Raw genomic sequence first — 12026 nt, forward strand, 5'->3', positions numbered from 1 at the left:
CCAACACCCTGTACAGCAGTGCTGAACAACTGAAGAAAACAGCACACTTTTTTTCCTTGGCACAGTCTGCAAAAGAGCTCACAGCTCAGCAGCAATAAAGCTGGCTAGAAGAAGAAGAAGAATGGCATAATGTGAGATCTAGTCAGTTTCATCAGGAAACCAAGCACTTCACTACTCTGCTGCCATGTATATTCCTCAAAACCTAATCTTGTGAACTTTAAATGTGTAAGAATCCTGGATCTTGATATTTGCATACTCTTGTATCCTTGAACTTTTCTAAATGACTTTTTTTTTTTTTTTTTGTATCGCAGAACACTGATGCCTCTCCGTAAGTTGGCCTGCATTAGCCGTAAATGAAGATGATGTTAGAATGAAAACAATTGAGAAGGTCCTTCGCAAGTTAAAAGGCAACTTTGGTATCAAACATTTTCCTAGAGATAGGTACAAAACAGCTACAGAGGACAAAAATAGAAAGTATTACCGCCCTGCTGAAATTAAGGTATGAGTTAAAAAAAAAAAAGTTCTTACTTTACATTTACACGCTTTGTTTTAAGTTTGTACATTTTTGTTTCAAGTTTCTCAGTACTGTTTTTTTAACTCTTCAAATAAAACACAAATGTATCAAAACGACTGTTACAATTATTATTCTCCCATTTTTTTTTTATATAATTCCAAGAATTAAAATGGAAAGTAAATTATTTAAAAAGAAAAGATGATTGATTTGTCTGTGTAGTCTCACTTCCCTTTATCTCACTCAGATCAAATGTATTTTCAAAACAGTGGGGTTTCAAAATACTTTGTGTCTTATATGTTGGAATTACAAAGTTGTCTTAGAACATTGAACATTTAGACAAGTAATTCTTTTAGTACTACTATTAGAGTCTACAGATATTGGGTTAAAACCAAATTGTTAATTTTTTTCTATCAACAGTTTTTATTATGGGACAAAAGTTTTTTTTTCTAATAAAAAAAATGAGTGTTTTATCAAATTATCAAAAAGTGTTTGATTAAATAACATTTGTATGGGTCAATGAGATTATATTGTTCTATTAGCTGCTCCAATAACTTAATAATTGTGAAACATCTCTCTTCTACAGTTTTGATGAGATTGAATTTGAGGGACCAAAGATGTCATTTTAATTGATTTACAGTAAGTTTTTTTTTCTTTTAATTAAGTTTTTTTAAAAAAAGGTTGCTTCTCATTTGCCTTAATTGTTAGCACACTCATGACAAAATAATTAATCAATATGTCATTTACTACACCATGAAGTAATAGTACCTCTCCCACAATTTAAATTAATCTATCCAAAGAACCCAACTATGTTTAAAAAAAAAAAGATTATATTTATGAATAGTACTAAAAAAAACATTTTTGTTTTAATTGGTTTTAAAAATTGTTATTTGTTCTGGTACAGGTGCATTTCAACTAAGCACAAAGCCTCCCTATCTTATCTTATAAAATACAGACGTTACTTCAAAAAAGAACATGATTACGTCCTACACGTCATGTATTTAGTCATGCAAATTAACCAATGACTTAAATTCTGCCAAGTCACTGGTTTTCCTGGCTAGCTCAGGAAAGGCTAGCTCCCTATTTCAGATAAATAAGTTTCTTTTATAATGTGCTTCAACGGAGCCCTGATGTTCACCTGTCCAATTCATGATGGGTTTTGAAAAAGGAAAAAAAAAATATTCTTAGAATAATTGAAAATGATAGAGCCTAGCCTACTGAATAAAACCTGTCCCACGTCTCTAGTGTCATTTCAACCCATACTTATACAAAGTCAATTGCTAATTTAAGATTATCTTAAAATATTTTTGATTTTCAGTTTATAAGCACAGTAAGACTTTCTGATCTTTTGGCATCATTTTACATAGCTCAGGTAAGGCTCATTTTTCTTGTTTGTTTTACTTTACTACCTTAATGTAAAAGTATTTGATCAGTAGTTGTTTTTTTTAAAGGCTAAAAAATCTTTCAAAACCTTCCTTGGCTTTTTTGAAGGATCATCTGAATCATCTTCTTCTTCCTCGTTCTTATTTTTGTGCTGGAGCATTCAGATGACTTAACCAATATTTTTATATCAACTGAGCAGTGGTTTTAATCAGGGATCTCTCCATATAGTTTTCTTTCTTTTGGGGTGATTTGAGGTCAGTGTCTTGTACAGGCCTCATGGTAAAGAGAACAGTTTTGAAGGACATTCTCTGGTGACACTCCACATAGGCAGATTTCACTGGTTCCAATTTTGAGCTTCCGGTACATATGTTGTCTCATTCTGTTGTGTCCAGTCCTGAGTCGAAAGATTAGGCATTGATCTTGTCAGGATAGCTTATAATAGGCATCATCTTTCTTGTCTGAATCATCTAAAATAAAACATCTATTAACAGCTCACATCATATTTAATGTATAGTTCGTTCATTATAATTCATAGGACACATCTGTCCTCTAGGTGGCACATTCCATTTTTTTGTGCCTTTCTGATGAGCTTGGAATGTTTGGCTGCATACTGGGTAAATGTAAGGCTGTGTGGATTTCTATTTTTCTTCTTTCAAGGCTTTTTTTTTTCTTTATCCTTTGCAGTTTGTGCTTCTATTCTCATAGTGTGGTGTCCATATGCTCTATCATTTAGAGCTTAGCTTCATGGCATGCCTTCTATACACTGTCCATGATTCAAAGTATAGAGAATTGTTGAGAGGAAAAGTCAGACTGACCTCTAGTTAAGTTTGTATGGTGATGGCTTCTCTGTGCCAGACACTTTTGGTCATTCTGTCTTAGCTATTTGGGAGTCTATGTCTAGGTATCATTATGTGTCAGAACCAAGTTTAAGCTTGACATTTTAAGTTCCTAAGTTAATTGATCAGCAAACCTTTCTTCTCTACTATATCATGTAATGTATGCTAAAAATGGTTGTTGTTGTTTTTTTCAATATGTAAACAAATATTTAGTGAGGATAAGACAGTTCAAATGTTTTTGTTTTGTTTTGAAGAAGACAGAAACTGCCACACAGTCTGCTCTGAACTCCCAAGAGTACTCCAAATTACCAGGTAAAAGTTTGTGATAGGATCTAGTAACTGTTGATTATTATGAACGAATAATAAAAGACTGGATATAACTTATAAGACATGAAATCAGCTGTTTAATCTAACGCCATATTGGTTGACAACAACAGTTACAAGGGATGTTACTCCAAAACACTGATTGGTGCAACCTATATAAAACACACATCAACATCCTTCCCTTTCTATAGCTAACAAAATACATATCAGAAATATTTGCAATTAAAATAACAAACATTAATAACTCATCATATTTTATAAATATTATAACAACTAAAAAAATAAATTTCAATTGAGAGTGTGACACATATAGAATAAATATTTCCACATGCATATTAATATTGTCATAAAAATTCTTAGTACATATCATAATCCCTATGCCACACAGGTCTATATTTTGTATTAGTGCTTGTTCTTGCTGGCATATTTCTATCACAATTAGTGTCTGGTACATGAGAAACTACTTCAGACTGTGATGCATGTTGAGAACAGTTATCAGAGAAATCTGGCCTTTCATTATCATCATCATCCAAGACATTCCCATCATAGACATCTGTGTCAGTGTCTTTCAAAATAGTTTTACTTGGCCTAATATGAAATCTGTTGCGTATGTAGAGTCCTCCATTATCTCCCTTGATCTTATAAGATCTTGGAGATGGATGTTCCCTGATCATTCCAGGATACCATCCAGTTTGACCTGGGTTTTGGTAATAAATAGTTTGCCCTAGATGGAGTTTTGGTAAATCCCGAGCTTGCTTATCATATTGTCTTTTTACTTGTCGTTTGTAATTCTCTTTCTTCTCAGCTACAACATGTTCACTTAAACACTTTGAAGTGCTGGGAATGTCCGAGGACTTCTTTTGAGGCACATTTCAGCTGGGCTAAATCCAGTACATTTCCGAGGTGTATTTCTGAGTTCCAGTAAAGCTTCATATGGATCATCACCATTATGATTAGTTTTCAGTATTAAATTCTTCATTATCTTTACAGCAGCTTCCGCCTTCCCATTTGTTCTCGGATAACCAGGATCTGATCTGATGTGATTGATGTTCCATCGCCTTGTGAATCTCAAAAACTCATTTGAACTAAATTGTGGACCTCCATCTGTTATTAACATTTTTGGAGCACCAAAACGAGCAAATTGTTGTCACAGTCCAGTTTTAGAACCACTGTGACATGATGTGACACTCAGTCACCCATTGTAATATTCCATGCTGAGAACACGTGAATAAGTTAAAGGACTCTAAAATAAGGGTCAATGTTAACTAGTTAGTGAAGAACTCCAGCAGAGAGTGGATGTACGATTTTCTCTGTCTGTAATATGTACCTTAATGAATTTGATCTTATGTTAACTTGAGAGATTTCTTCGGACTTATATTGTGAACATTTCATTGATGTGATTACCTATTCTACATGGCATGAGCAGCCAGTATTTATTGGTTTATATTTTGTGACAGCTGAAGTCGCCAGTATATTTTGTGAATTATATTTTATGTATAATAAAATTATCGTCTGCTACAAGAGCATTTATTAATGTTTCGGAACGTTTGTGCTTGAAGAGTTCAGTACGCTAGTATACGCACGCACCTGCAAATATAGTGCGTATGAGAGAGTATCTACTTAAGGAACAATACCTACAACACACGGACACATTCACGTCGTCACGCCTACAACTAAAACTAGGCAGCGACATTTGGTGGCCAGTAAAGGTGTCTTAAAAGACAAGTGAACCTGCACGTTCTCAACGGATCTCAATCGCCTCTATAGTAAACAGCGCAAGACTACACCTTAGACCGGTACTTTTTTCTCAAGATGGCGTCTAACTAAACAAGGACCAAATCCAGCCTGCCCACAAGATCTACAAGGAAATCAAGGTATTTACAAGGCATTGCTGTCCAACCTGTAATAAAGCAAGCTATAAAACATCACTAGATCTAGATTTGAACTCGGTGTCAAAACGCCACAGAACGCACTTGCCTGATCGCCACTGGCTAGACAAGATTCCAACACATGTTGAAATTCAGGTCATCTCTAACTAGATCTAGGTCATCATAAACTAGTTAGACATCAACACCAGTCACGCCATTACATGCAGACCGAATCATTCAAGTAACCTAAATAGCTTTGCCAAAGCTATTCTACATCTGCATGCTGAGATCCATTCAACTTAATCAACTCTGTTCCTAGATCTACCTGTGACACCTGTGTGAAACCGAAAGCAGAAGACGACTCTATTCCTAACTAGAGCTACAGGTGTCATCTGAAAGAAAGAGCTATACCATTCAAGACATCGTTTGATGACAGATACACCGCTTCATCACTAGTGCTCGCCACTATTCATCATTGGCACACTCGCACCTTGACATGGTCGTACCATTCAGGTCTTGTAGAGAAATAGCTCTCAGCTGAGACATTCTCTTACTTATGGTCAATATTTTTTTTTCAGCATACTGATGGATATCCTGATTTGATGTTATTTATTTGGGCTACTTAGGAGTAATACATAGCCTAATATACAAGTACCTGTACAAGTTCTATCTTTCCAAGAACTGGATTATATTAATTTGAACTAACAGAAGCCCCTAGTAAGTAATTATCTTGGATTACCTAGTTGTGAACTTCCTAACCACTGTGGATTATTATTTTGGAGTACTTGACAGAACTTGTATTAATTGTAAATTTGAGCATTTGAGCCATCTTATGGCATTGAACTGGATTATTTTTCTACTACCACTTTAATGCTCATAGTGACGTGTATTCTTAAATTGGATTACTTATACATGGATTATTGAACCACTCAAGCTGTAATTGCATTTGACAAGCTACAAGAGAGAAGAGGATTAAACTACACTAGTCAACAAGAAAAGAGTCTGTAAGTCATTATTAACAAATTAAATACATGCATATGATTATAAAGTACATGGATTTTGCTTTGATATAGCAGTAATTAAACTTGATTGTTAGTAGAGTTAGTAATTGATAACTCTTGGCATTCTTGTAGCCATATTTTGATTTCATTTCTCTACGTGTTTTTTTGAGGGTGGCTGGAGAGGGACTATTTTATGAACTATCATAACAATAGGATCTATTAGGGTCTATCCTATTTGTTCTTTAACCTCTATAAGGCCCAATGCGTTTGAGGCTCTCCTTGTTGGTACGGAGGTCATAGAATATAGTGGGAAAATATTTATTTAGCTGTTGAGTCTTGTTTGTATTTCTGTCAGTGTACTTAATCTGTATCTATATTGTTGTTTGTTTAAAAGTCCTGTATCCATATATCTGTATTTCTCCTGTCACATTTCTACTTTTTATTAATTTCTTTAAAAGCAGACTGTGTTGTTCTCTATATTGTTTCTGTGTTTGTCCTTTTACTTATACTGTACATATATTTCTTTCTTTTACTAATTTACATTTTTTACTATTTTACTTTGGCACAACAGCACACATGTATAACATATGTTGATATTTATGACTATTGAATTTGAATAGTTTATAATTGAGTAACTAATGAGTAAATTTTGATCTAGATCGATACATTTGTTTGACAATTCTCATTACATTCTGTCATTACATTATAACCATTGATTGAAATTTTTTATTATTGTATAATACACACATGTAAAATAATTGACACACACTGTATTAATAAGCATAACACAATACATTCTTCCTCACTTAATTAACTAATTATTTTGAGCACACAAAGCATTAAACATGTCTTCCTATGACAAAATTTTAGAACTAGTGAAAGTCATGGAACTAGAAGGGGATGAGAAAAAGGAATTTATCAAAAAAGAATTAGAAAAGGCTGAAAAGAGAGAAAGGGAGGAAAGAGATAGGGCTGATAAAGAAAAAGATAGAATAGAAAAGGATAAAGATAGGGAAGAAAGAGCTGCTGAAAGAGCTCATCAAAAAGAATTAAAAGAACTAGAAACTAAACAAAGAGAAAGCCAGGACAAAGTAGAGTTAGCCAAACTAGAAGCTGCCAAAACAAATCCCAACATTATAACCCAACAGTCTACAACAAAGCCATTCATCTCTAAATTCCATAAATACAATTCAAAAGATGAAACACTTGAAAACTATTTAGTCCAATTTGAGCATATTGCCTCAACTTATAATCTTAACAATGAGGACATGGCCAAACACCTACTAGCAAATTTGTCGGGAGAACCCCTCAACATCATTTCCACTTTAACTGTAGACCAAAAGAAAGACTATGCGGCAGTAAAGACTAGATTACTAGAGCACTTCGGGAAAAATTCAGACTTCTATCGTAAGCTGTTCAGGGACACTAAATTGAAAAAAGATGGGGACTTTAATAGAATAATATTCGACATGAGGACTAATATGATAAAATGGTTAGAGCTAGCAAAATGTGACATCAAGGACCCGACACAAATCCTAGACATGCTACTTATTGACAATGTCCTCAACAACGTGACAGACTTGGTATTTACTTTCCTTAAAGAAAAAAAGATCAAGACAGAGACTGAACTGATAACGAATCTAAATTTATTTAAAGACACACCATTGACAAAAGAGAGCTATACCAACTTGCAGCCACAGCAACAACATCCAACAACAACAACAATGATAAATACAAATGGTCTAACACCAAGACTTGTTTCAATTGTGGGAGAAGAGGTCACATGAAAAACCAATGCAAAGCTCCCAGAAACTACAATAACAATTATAGGTACAGAAGCTACACTAATTTCTACAACCCAAACAGCTATAAGCACAATAATAATTACAATAATAGACCATATAGACCACACCAGAGTGCAAGTCCCAATGAAAGAAGAAATTTTACAAACAGTTACCAACACAATAACTATAATAGAAACAACAGACAATCTAGAAGGGACCAATTTAACTACCACCCAAACAACTACAATAGCGGAAATAGAAACAATAGAAACAACAATGGCAATAACACCAACACCCATAGAGAGGAAAATGTAGCCTATATGCAATCAAATAAGTCCAAAATAAAAGTCTTTCCATCCTATGTCAATTCTAAAGAAGTAGGATCAATTCGTGACAGTGGAGCCTCGGCAATAATAGTTAAAGCCTCTTTAGTTGAACCAGGACAGTATCTGGAAGATACAGTAAAAGTGACCTATGCAAACATACAAAAATTTGATATTTGCAAGACCGCTAAAGTCCTAATAGAATCACCCTGGATTACAGGAGAACTAGAAGCCATAGTCATGGACACCCCAGCACAAGATCTAATAATAGGCAATGTAGAAGGTGTAAAAGATCCAACACTAGAAGAAGTTATGCAATGGGCGGAAGATAGACAAAAGTATTCCCTATTCAAACATGAGGCATTATTAGTTGAAACCAGATCACACAAAAAAATAACACCAGAAATAGAATGCCCCACTGTATTACTTAATGAAATAGGCATAACTAGGGAGGAACTAATAGCTATGCAGAAAAATGACACCACAATACAAGACCTCTTAAGCAAAGATTATAACAAGATAAATTTAAATAACCACCATATAGAAATTAACAACATAGCCATTAGATACAACAGGAAAGAAAACTGTACTAGACTTCAAATCCTGATCCCTAAAACTTTAAGAGCTAAAATATTAAATATGGCACATGATGACCCCACAGCAGGACACTTAGGAAAAAAAAAGTATATGCTAAGATAGCCAACAAATTCTTCTGGCCAAAGATGGGAAAGGACAATAAGAACTATGTAAACAGTTGCACAGAATGTGCCAAACAAAAAACAGTGACTAGAGCCCCATTAGAAAAATCAGATAAATCTCACTATTTTTGGGACAAAATTGCCATGGACATAATGGGACCCCTAACTACCAGCAGTAAAGGGAATAAATATATTTTGGGTATCATTGACATGTCCACTAGATGGGCAGAGGCATTTCCTCTAAAAGATATAAAGGCTATTGACATATGTAATTGTTTGAAAACACTTTTTCTTAAATTTGGATTCCCTAATAAGTTACTGTCAGACAATGCATCAAACTTTAAGTCCCACCTTAACCAGGCATTTGCAGAAATGACTAACATCCGCCTAGTCCATAGCACTATCTACTCACCACAGGGAAATGGAGTCATAGAGAAATGGAACAGAACTGTAAAACAGATGATATGTAAGCTAGAAAGAGACTCAATGAGTACCTGGGACCAGACTCTTAGCTATGCTATATTTGCCTACAACACTAGCATCCATGAAACCACCAAATTCAGCCCCTATGAGCTTGTATTTAACAGAAAACCTAAAGGACCTTTAGAGTTATGGGCCGACAACATGTTAAACTTAGAGAACATAGAACAGTACCATCCTTGGATAATTCAGACCAAACAACAGCTTAGACAAGGAATAAAACTAGCAGAGATAAACATGGACAAAAATCTAGAAAGGCATAGGAAAATAAAAAACAGAAATAGAAAACTAAGAACACTAAATGTAGGTGACCAAATTTTTGTTAAGATAGAAAACAAACACTGTAAAGATAAGACTGAGGGACCTTTTAAAGTTATAGAGAGAATTAATAACAAAGTGTACATCATTGATAAAGATGGTAGAGAATGCAAACTCAATATTGATAAGCTTGTTAAATTGGATAAGAGACAAATAACTGACACAGATATAATTGAACTTGATGTAGAAACCAAACACAACATACAAGAACATATAGCAAGCACCATAAACACCGCACACAACAGTAGTCCAAATATTGAAAATGATGTGTTACAGAATTTGACAGTTAAATATAGTGATGTAATTACACAAAAGCTAGGATGTACCAATCTGATAGAACACACAATAAAACTCAACAAAGCACTACCAACTAAGACAAAAGCCTATAGTATCCCCAAAGCATACGAGGACCTAGTTAGAACAGAAATGACCAACTTAATCAAAGATGGGAAGATAGAGAGATCAGAAACATGTAAATAAATATGCATCACCCATGGTCATTGTAAAAAAGAAAGACAGTGGAGTAAGAATCTGCTGTGACTTTAGAGAAATAAACAAATGCACAATCATAGACCCAGAACCCCTACCAGACACTGACAGTATAATTACAACTTTAAGTAAATCATCCCTATTCACAACAATGGACTTAAACAGAGGATTCTGGCAGATTAAAATGGACCCTGACTCTAAGGAATATACTGCATTCAAATGCACTATGCCAGGCCTAGAAGGTATCTATGTCTGGAATGTCATGCCATTCGGCTTAATAAATAGTACAGCCACATTTCAGAAATGCATGTCAAAATTATTAGAAGGCATAAATAATGTATTGTCTTATGTAGATGACATTTGTGTTTTCACCAACTCACAACAGGAACACATTCATGTACTAGAGCAAATATTTTCAAGACTAAGAACACACAACATGACATTAGCCCCCAAGAAATTAAACCTAGCCAAGCCTGAAATCCAATTCTTAGGATATTGCATTACCAATGACAAAATCACACCCACTGAAACAAACCTAACAAAGATTAAAAACATAAAAGAACCTAGGACTAAGAAAGACATGAGATCATTATTAGGACTTTGCAACTTTTATAGAAAGTTCATTCCAAATTATGCACAGATAATTGAACCCCTTGTTGAATTTACTAAAAAGAAGCATGGAAACACAATTTGTATGGATGAAAAAAGTAGACTAGCATTAAGCAACTTAAATAATTAATGAGAAACTAGAATTAGCCAGTATTGACCCAACATCAACAATATCACTATACACTGATGCCTCCAACACTGGTATTGGGACATGCTTACTACAGCAAAGAGAGTCATTTTTTAAGCCAATAGTACACATCAGTAGAACACTATCTGAAACAGAAAGAAAATACTCAGTGATTGAAAAAGAATTATTAGCCATTGTATGGTCAGTTGTAAAACTCAAGAATTACTTGTTAGGAAGATTTTTCAGCATTAAGTGTGATCATAAACCATTACTGGCACTAAAAAGAAAAGAGCTAAAAAATGACAGGATAAACAGATGGACACTCATTCTCTCAGATTACAAATTTGACTTACAAAGCATTCCAGGACATGAAAATGTAATAGCTGACTTTTTATCCAGATACATAATACATGAAAATGAAGCAAGTGATAATAATGACATTAAACACATCAGCCAGGACATTCTGATAGAGTAAATAACCAGTACAAATCATTTAGAACCAAGTAGTAGTAGTCAACTAAGTCAACTTAACATTCTACACATTTTTCAAATAGGTCATGACACTTTATTGTTACATTTTTCTCTTGGGTCATCATGACACTTCAATTGCTATTGACCTATTATGCTTATGATCAATAACAGATCATCTATTTACTCATTGTATTTTATTGTCAACTTGTAATATGACAAATACCAGATGTGTTTATTTTGTGTGTACATATTTTGTTTTACTACTGAGCATGCACAGCAATGTAAACAATGAGATGTAAACTACTTGAACTGTTGACCTGAATTTTTTTTTCAAAACAATGTAAATATTGTCTAAAATTTTTTACATACCTGAATACTACAATGAATGTTTATAAACATGGAAATTTGTTTACTATTGTACTTCAATACTACACTCAGACTATTTATAGTAGTCTTATGCAAGGTCAACCTTGAACTGGATTGACATGTCTCTGAATTTTTTTTTATTTTTCTTGATGATGGCAAAACTTAAAATAATATTTTGATACAAGACATCACAGTTGTAAATAAATATGAAAATTTTTCTGAAATCATTTTGAGTAAATTTACTCAGTGTGTCAACTGATACACATTGATAATGTTTTGCATCTACAATTATAGTAAAACATTGGACGTGAAATAACTTATATATTTTTCCTTTTTATATTGATTAGCATGTGATTGCATGTACAAATTTTTTTCAGTACAAATGTATGCATAAAGCTGTTAACACTTGATGGAGGTACTTTTCATTACAAGTAGTGT

The sequence above is a fragment of the Biomphalaria glabrata genome, chromosome 10 (genome assembly GCF_947242115.1).
Source record: "Biomphalaria glabrata chromosome 10, xgBioGlab47.1, whole genome shotgun sequence".
Classification (NCBI taxonomy): Eukaryota; Metazoa; Mollusca; class Gastropoda; family Planorbidae; genus Biomphalaria; species Biomphalaria glabrata.